This window comes from Amblyomma maculatum, chromosome 3, assembly GCF_055883805.1.
Source record: "Amblyomma maculatum isolate TAMU_Amacu chromosome 3, ASM5588380v1, whole genome shotgun sequence".
Classification (NCBI taxonomy): Eukaryota; Metazoa; Arthropoda; class Arachnida; order Ixodida; family Ixodidae; genus Amblyomma; species Amblyomma maculatum.
In genome coordinates, this window is record NC_139346.1 from 164328274 (window position 1) to 164335847 (window position 7574).

Here is a 7574-nt window from a genome sequence, read left to right on the forward strand (position 1 = left end):
CTCACCCACCAATAACAGACAAACAGGAGAATGCGCACAACGCACTTTTTTCTCAGCCTAATATTTCTCCTCTTAAAGCTAAGAAAAGCAGCATTCCCCGACATTTTGGTTTGTCTCTAATGAATCCATTGCTTGGCTGGCAGCGAGGTACCATTTAAAAACAACATGGGGAGCTGCAATGCACACGTGCCCAAATGGCATCAATTAAGGCGCACATTTCACAACAGTAGGCTGCGCAATGGTGACATCGAGAATTTTAACCATGCATTTTTCTTAGGAATTAAAAAAGAGGTGGAGCGTTATGGCACGTAATGGATTGAACTTTTAGTTGTAAAAGGGATACTTATACTGGCCCCGTCAGAGGATGTCCTGCTCGCACTAGTTTGTCGAATGTGCACTTGAAACACTCGGCTTTTTGAAGAACTGCCGGCAATTTATTTTTTTTTTTTGTATGATTTCTTGTCGCAAGAAAAGGTCATCACGTGAAAAAAAGTCTGGGCTGCCAATTCATGCTCTCGGCTCAATTATTTGGTATCTGCTGTGACTGTCATGGCCACGGACCAAGGATCTTATCCGACTTTAAGGCATACAAGGCACTGTTTAGTTTCTAATAGCCACCGGCTTATGTGACACTCTGTGCTCAACGTCCCTTTTCTCTTCCCCTCTTTAATCCGCTTATTTCTTTTCCCCAGTGTAGGGTAGCCAACCAGAGCCCTTTCCGGTTAACATCCCTGCCTTCCATCCTCCATACCTATCTACCTGCTGTGATCTGTTTTTTTTTATGGCTACTTTGTGATGCAAAAACTTTGGTGCTTGTACCTACGTTCCTGCACTTTCCAGCAGAAAGCTTGAAATCCGTGCTTCATGCCGACACCGCAAAACCAACGGTTGTTCATTTCGCGGATAAAATGATAATGTGGAACTTTGCGGAACGTTGTTGACTAAATCGCAGGAAGACCATTGTTTTAATTTTTTCGGCCCGCCTTATCTTCATTTTCTCGTCCCCACCGCCCAAGGTTCACAGAAAGGTTTTTCTAAACGTGGGACTAGCGCAATAGGAGCGGCGGCAACATTAGGCTTGGGCAACGGGCACAGGGAGGAAAACCTTTTCGCTCGTATTCCTGACACTACCGAGAAGCGGCCCGTCACTCTTTGGAGTCGTCTCCAAGGTTACGCTAGCACGTCCTACTTAACCTCTTTCCCTCCACTTTACCTCGCAGAAATGAGTTTCCGGTCCCCTGGCTGGTCCAAGCGATGCTGCGTAAGCGCTCGTTTCTGATGAACTCACTTGTTTTCCCGAGTTCGTGTTGAAACGGAAGAGAAAGAAAGAAAGAAAGAAAGAAAGAAAGAAAGAAAGAAAGAAAGAAAGAAAGAAAGAAAGAAAGAAAGAAAGAAAGAAAGAAAGAAAGAAAGAAAGAAAGAAAGAAAGAACAATGACAGTGGCTTAGCTCTGGTTAAGCCTGGTAAATTGCGTTAGCAATGGCCGCATGGCTACGCTTGTGTGTTCGCTTGTGGCTTAGTTTGTGTGGTTCGATAATTTGGATATAGAGTAACACATAACACACAATGGTTACGACTGTTCTTCCAGCGATTTTTCAGCGCGCTGCCTTCGCTTGGTGGCATTGCAGCGTTCCTGAGCAGTCATGTGTTCATCAGTAGCCCACGAAGTGGAAGCACTCGGAGAGCTGGAACGCAGTCGCCGAGCTTCATCTTGTGCATGACGCTTAGCACGACGTTCTTCACGTTCTTCCACTGTCTCTTGTGCACGTTGTCGCTTCCTTGCCGCAGCTTGTCGCTGACACCTCTCTTTAGCAGCCTGCATAGCAAAGTAAACACGGCGAGGCCATCTGGCGGAGCTCGGCTGAAGCGGTTGCTGTTTAATGTCAAACACGGCGTCCGCCGGGGATACACGACGGCTCAAAACCTGGCGCAGTATTGTTATCGCAATAAAAGAGAGAGAGAGAGAGGGAGAAACGGCGGCAGTGGTTACATGCGGGAGTGGTGTGCGATTCTGCGGCGTTTTGGTACATATAGAGTAAAGATGCCTGTTTCGGGCAGAGCTGCTACGCATGAATTTACCCGTACCATAGAAATCACGATGCTTTTCCAAGTACAATGTCATGCGGCATCCGTGCTCAGCTAAGCTGTGCTAGAGGTGTCCGTTGCATTTCTTACAGGAATCCAAGATAGGCTGCCTTCCGGTGAAGGGAAAAGTGCTTCACCACCTTACCTGAGGATGTCCATAAGGATACGAAAAACGAATGGCATTTTAGTGACACGCCGTTTAGTTAGTGCCGCAGGTTTTACCCTAAATTAAGCAAATATAACTACTCTGCAGCGATGCTGGTACTCATTACAGCTATTTATTTTATACACCTTGTAATGCTGAGCGTAGCAACTACGCATGCGTGTTAGAAATGCAGTTTAGACGTCGCTGACTGCTATCTGTGGAATTTGATGGCATCGGTGGCATCTGTCTTGCCGGTCTGCGTAGTTTCTGAATATAATGCTACATTTTGCACGCTGGTCCTTCACACGCGTCTCGACAAAGCCGTATCTGTCTAACTTTTGGATCAAAATAGCGTAAATAAACATTGTGTTTCGTGTGCAGCAAACACTGAAAAACACGTAAGCTTCAATCAATCAGTAAATGAACCAATCAATCTATCAACACACGTTTATATTATCACCAAAGAAGAAATACATAGTGAAAAAAAAAAGAGACTGAAGAAAAAGCTGCGCGAAAGCAGCTTGATAACGCTACGGCCACCCAGGCAACAGTACAGGGAGTACGTTGAATTTTTTTTTTAAGTGCATACTGCACTTTCACATGTAAAATGCATGGAATAGATATGACATAATCTTACTCAAATGAACATTAGATCTCACACAATGAGTAAAATAACTATTGCACTCTGGTTCGCGGTGAAAGACAACAGCAAGGAAAGAGAGGAAAGGAACACTATGTTGTAATCGTTGAGGCTAGCTGTTTGCAGAAATATGTCTAAGATGTCCTTTTTGCTTAGTTCCATTACCGCTATGCGTCGTTTTGTGAAATCATTGAATGTGCTTGGGAGTGTGTGAGCAATTAGTTTAAGGCCATAGTTAGTGTGCGAGAAAAGAATTTTCCATTGTGGTTGATGACGTGAGGGTAGGCATAGTCCTGTTTGTGTAGATTAGCGAGCGCGAGAAAATATTTTAGCTCCCTGTGTACCCCTCTGGAGTAAAGTTTTGAGTTGGTACCTGTAGATATTATAGATTTTTTATTATTTCTTTTTGCGGTAAAAAATGTTGGTATTTTCATAAAACACTACATTTCCTATTGCTCGAACTGCTCTCTTTTGCAGCAATATCTGTCCGAATTTTCTGAAGTGGTCTCTGCCCACACCAATGTGCAGTACCTAAGTTGGGATTGAAACAAGGCATTGTTTAGGGTTTTTTTTTAATTTCTGCTGAACATAAATGACGAGCTTTATTTAGGTAGAACGAGAGGAAGAAGTTGGTTTAAACGGTATGAAGGAGCACTGAACAAGGATAAATGGGGTACGCCTCAGTTCGCAGGTCGAGCCGGCGTTTCGACAAGTAGACTTGTCTTCGTCTTGTCAAGTCCACTTGTCGAAACGTTGGCTCGACCTGCGAACTGAGGCGTACCCCCCATTTACCCTTGTTCAGAGCTTTATTTAGGATACTTGCGAGCTTTCGCACTTTAGAGCAAATATGCTCAACATGTGCGTTCCAGAACATGTGTTCGGAAAAAACAACGCTAAGTGTGTTTCTACGGAAGAGTGTCATATCTTATTCTAAAAGATCATTTGGTCGCCTAAATAAACTGGTGGGCAGTGAAACCACGTTTGTTTAGCACACTAACAAACACAAATGATCAGCGGGGTCGGTCAGCCTACTCTACATTGGCCTGCAACCTGAAGGTAGCAGCATGTTTTGACCTGTGACCAATGGATGGTGGTAGCGCAAAGGGTGAATTGTCTCGAAGACAGATTATTGTTGAAACCGGTTGGAAAGTCATTGAACTTTGCCTTCTCTGTGTTTTTCAAAGAAATGAGTTCCTGCTGTTGTGATACTCAATGCTTCTCGGTCGATGCAGCGGCTACAGTCTCTTCGGAGGCGCGGACGGATAGGAAGACCACAGGAATCCGATGTTCGAGCTATCAGCAGAGACAAAACGTCTCCAACCTTTTGTTCTTAAGCGGTTGCTGACACATCCGAGAAGGCAGATCTCTACTTAAAGGTTCACGCTCCAACATGCTGCGGTGTAACACATAAGTGCACGCCAAGAAGAAAAAACGGGTGATCGTGTCAAGAATCATCTCTGCAAGAAGCATGACACATGCAGTCAATAATATATTCGCTGACGGCCATAATCATTGTGTATGCGACTGAATGATACCTACTTTTTTGATAATAGTGATTCGACTGACTATATGCAGACGCCGTCCGATAGCTGATTCGCAAGTGCATAAAGCACTATTGGGAGTCAGTGATCCCATCACCGACTAGAAGACCATTTAAATTCAACATCAGCACAAACATTCAAATTGTAACCGCCCCTTATACCTAATACATCTTGGGGTTCTTTAAAGTGATGAAAAGAACATTTAATGAGGGCAAGGTCAATAGGGGACACGGTACCACGAAACAATAGGTACAGATTATTTGTAATACATTATCAAGAAACTTTGTTCACTACGGGGCGCAAAATAAAAAAAAATTAACTCGGACGTGTAGAAACACAACACTAATAAGCTAAAAAAATCGAAACAGGGCGTGGCATATCGTTTCTATACGTTTGTGCGTTCTTCCTTGTGTCCGCTTACGCAGTGATTTGCGCAAATGTGGGTTGAGTGCACGGATGTAAAATTTTTATAACAGTGGTGCATGGTTTGTTTGTATCCGTCTGCTTGAAAATTTAGTGTTAACTGTAGTTAAATATGTGCGACACACTAGCCTAGCTTGAGCAAATATATATAAAAAAGTTATTTGCAACTACTCCGCCTCATACCCTGTCTTTCCCTGTCGATCTGGTGAGACAGCTATTTGTAAATATTTTGTGGTGTCACTTCTACCCGAAGATAAATAATCTAGCGGAACCGACAGCCACGCCTGGAAGAAGAGGAGGTGCTTACCATAGCAAAGACGTGCGCGAAGAAATGAGTGCTGTAAACTTTGACGAAGGAAAAGGAAGAAGACGCTCAATATGCTGAGAGAGAGAGAGAGAAAGCCCTTTATTTGCACCCGTCAGAGAGTATGGATGATCGGGTGAGACGCAGCTCCCCCTTCACCGTCTATCTCCCCCCTAGACGTCGGTCGGAATCAGTTGGCTTCCGGCGCGGCCTGGGCTAACAATCTCAAAATATGCTGACAACGCGAGACTCGAGGACATTCAGAGGCAGGGAGATAGCAAGGGCAAGTCGCCTGTTCATGTCAGAATTAATGAGCTCTCGGAGCCCTCGGGGTCATTTTGCTGAGCAGAGGGATGCGGAGCTCGGTGAAGATAGAAAGATGAGGTTCAGTCGCTGCTCTAATTTATTGCGATGCGTTAACCTAATCTGCGACGGCGAAGTATATATGTTCAGTAATACTTGAGCCCCACATTTGAACTTATCAAAACAAGCACGCTTTTCTTTTTCCAAAAGGAAGGTCACGGACAGATTGTCGCGATCACTTAACAGGACGAGGCGCCTCAATTTATTGCAACTGCAGAGCTCGCCTTCATATTTCGCAATATTAGCCATAGAGCTATTTTTCAAAAAGCCTAAACTCCAGGCGCATGCTCCAACTGCCCTCTACTGAGAACTGGGGGCAACGTTAAAGTAAGTCCACCTGTTGAGAAAAAGCACGACGTCAATGTCACGACTTGCCTACGAGATCTATGCATGAAGTTCTCCCTATTGAGCTGAAGAGGCGGGGATAGAGTCGAAAACTTTGTTGTTCTAATTGCGTATTTGATATACGATACAGCTTTGTGACTGGCCGCTGACTCTGACACTGACCAGTAACTACGGCATGGGATACGAAGAGTGCGCATACAGGAGAATCAGGATCTTAGTTGGTAAGTCGGGAAAGGGCTTTTTCTTTTTCGATAGTGGGCAAGTTTACCACAAACAAGACTTGCACCATTCCTTCTTTGACACTAAAAAGCCGCTGAAACTATAACTTATACTTAAAGCTTATAACTGAACGAAATATAACATCATCCACTAATGGCATATCGCCAGCTGCATGTTTTATCGCTCACTACGCACCGATAATACTACATCTCGGCTGCCGATTTCTATTAAACTCACTAGGTGCGTTTAGAAAGCATAACGTTTAGTGAAACTAATATGCTCCAATTTTTATTAAGACAGTTAGCTTTTCCCCATGAATTTCAAAGCTGTTTAAATTTTCTGTTCAACCCAGTCATTATTCATTAGTACCTGCGTTTTGTTGGATGAAATGGAGTTGAGTTAGTTAACATCCTTTGTCTACTTCTTTAAAACGTTTTCTATCAAAATGAGAGAGCTAATAAATATTTGCAGTCACCGCCCCCAATTTTAAATTTCGAGTTAGTAAGGACTCTTAAAATTATTATTAAGTTTCTGCAGTCGGTTTTACTTCGTTTTTCACAGGTCAATTTTTACTTACAGAGACACCAAATAAATAGTCGCTTTAATCTATTTCGGCACCACAACCTATCGCCTCGCCTTCTTCTTCATTGTCGCCGTAAACACAATCTGTCACCACTTCAAATAACACTTGGAACCCTTAAAGCTACAAGACAAAGATAAATATACGGGATTGTTTTTTTGCACTCAGCGGCATTACGCTCACACTGCTCTGTGCTTTTACACATTCGTATGCAAAAATAAATATATTTGGGAAGACTTCTATGCACTTCCGCGCAGCCTGCGTATAAACCCACGTATTTCAAGCATGACGCGAATCCTCCCCGGAGGTTTATATACAGCCCTGCAATGCGCGTCCAACGGCATAACCATAAGCCTGTCCGAAACCCGCAGGAGCACGTAGTGTATAGCGGCTCGTTTCGCGGCTGGCGTCGCGCGAGGGTGTCATCATTTATGGAGGCCGCCTATTTGTTTACCGGACACCGGAGCTGATCCTTGCCACCCCGAGCGAACGCCACGCCTAGTAACCGACCGACGCGCTGGTGGCTGCATTATGGATGCCACGGGGAGGAAGATTTGGTGGGCAAGGCTGAATTTTTCGGTTTCTGCACCGTACGTCTTCTTTAAGTCTTTATTTTCTATTTTTGATTGTCTTGTGCCTAAGTGGAATAGTAGAAATCACCTTCGAGCCGGAGATCTAAAACATTTTATAGCCATGTTAAAGCCTTCGGGTTCACTCTAGTCTAGAAATCTTTAATTTAGACTCGCTTTAATATGAGCCTTTCTTGTTGCTGTTCTTGCTTGATGGAAGTGAGTCGGCACGAGGTAATACCCGTGAGGAATCGGCAGTAGAAAAGCCGGTATCCTGTCTTCTGGAGACGTGATTACTCCGAATTATTGAGCAATTCAGGAACGTACGTGTATGATAATCCTTCTCGTGAAATCGCTGTA